Here is a 1,845-nt window from a genome sequence, read left to right as displayed (position 1 = left end):
TTACAGCTTTGCCCACGCGCAGCCAGGAACCCGTGCGTGGTTCTCCCCCTCCGTCTCTCCTGAGGGCAGCCTTGGACGTGCCGTGGTCCTCCAGCCCTCCTGGGATATCTGTCTTCATACTCCTTTTTTATTATTTTGGCCGCACTTCGGGCACGCAGCACATGGGATCTTAGTTCCCCGACCAGGGGTCGAACCCGTGTCCCCTGCGGTGAAAGCGCCCCGTCTTCAGCCCTGGACTGCCAGGAAAGCTCCCGTCAGTGGTTTTTAAGCCTGGCTCCCTGAGGTCTGCTCTCCGGCCAGGGGGGTCCCCCATTCTGCCAGGGTTCGGTTACCACCGGGGCTCACACCCTCTGGTTGGCCTGGGTGCCGGGCGGGGGCGGTTTCCATGTCTGCCCAGAGGCTGCACTCCACTCCTTGCCCCCAGCCTCCCTGACCCTCAGGCTTGACTGCCGCCCCAGGAGGGCGCTTCTGGGCTCTTCGACTAGCAGCTGCTCTTCAGTGAGCTTTCTGCAGCCGTGACCCTGGAGCTGGGGGCCCCAGCTCGCTCCCCACTTTGTCTTCATTGGCAAAGGAGCCAGGCAGGTGGAACTGTGCCATCAGTCCCCCGGGCACAGCTGCCGTCCTGCCTCTTCTGGAGAAGGGCCTCTGGTCCCCGGCACAGCAGGGCAGGGGTGTCTCCCCTGAGCGGTGCTCCTTCTGGGCCGGCCCCTCCCTGCATGGAGCTCCCACCCCAAAGACGTGGGGGTCTTAGCCTGCAGTGTCTGGGGAGGAGCTCACACCCTAAGCACCCAGCCCTGGGGTCTCGACTACACCCGCCCGCCTGCAGGACTGCACTCGGGTCACTTCAGTCCTTGGGGAGCCAAGGGGCCCCTGACTTAGTAGATTTTCTGGAATGAAAGATGCATTGATTATCTTCACTAACCGATGAAGATTGATTGCTTTGTGGGCTCTTCTGTTAGATGGTTGTTGGTTGAGGGGCGGGCCTTCTGGGCTCCTCACCCGACCGTCCTGGGAGATGACCCCTCTGTGAAGGCATCCCTGCCTCCCCCCCATTCACTGAGAATCAAAACCCTGTATGTTCCAGCATCTCATTCTGGACAGTATGTCTTTTCCTCCAGTGTCTTAGTTAATGTCGATTTAATGCTTAAAATCCCGACGGGAGAACGTGTCCTTGTCACCGAGGAAGCTGAGACGCGGAGGGGTCCATGGCGCGACCAGCCTCGCACAGCTGACGCGGGGCCACGTTGCTGCCCCAGGCCTTTTGGGAACCCCCTCACTGCCCGCCAGCCACCGCCCCAGAGTTCCCCGCACGAGGTTTGCGTGCGCGCGCCTGTAGGAATCCGCGCAGGCTCCGGTCCTGCTTGCAGAGGAAGAATTGACCTTGACCCTTACGTGCTCTTTTGTTTCTCGGATACTGTGCATGGCCTCTGCTGAAGGGATGGGTCTAGGGCTGCTCGGTGAGCTCAGGTGCTGACAGTGTTCCACTTGTTTAGTTCCTTCGGCGGGACGGGGAGGAGCAGACTCGGGGGCCGACTGGGGGGACGCGATGGAGTGCGTGAGCCCACCTGGTTTTTTCACCCCCCAGGCCACCTCCTTCCTTTGTTGAAATTTCAGGTCCTTGAAAAGTCATCACGGTTTTATTCAGAACAGAGTTGTGACAAGTGTTGACACGAGAAAGTGTTGCCGCTTTCCCGTGGGACTGTCCACAGCTCCCCTTGCTGGCTGGCGGGCCTGTGCTGTGACGCTGGGGCTGAGATGGCCTTCACCTCGCCGCCCTGATCCCCCCGCCTGAGCTTTCCACGTCATTCTCGTGCAGTTTGTTAAATGAAGACTTTCCTCTGTAAC

The sequence above is a fragment of the Bison bison genome, unplaced genomic scaffold, assembly GCF_000754665.1.
Source record: "Bison bison bison isolate TAMUID 2011002044 unplaced genomic scaffold, Bison_UMD1.0 scf7180017845289, whole genome shotgun sequence".
Lineage (NCBI taxonomy): Eukaryota > Metazoa > Chordata > Mammalia > Artiodactyla > Bovidae > Bison > Bison bison.
The sequence above is the reverse complement of the archived record's forward strand: the minus strand, read 5'-3'. Positions refer to the sequence as shown.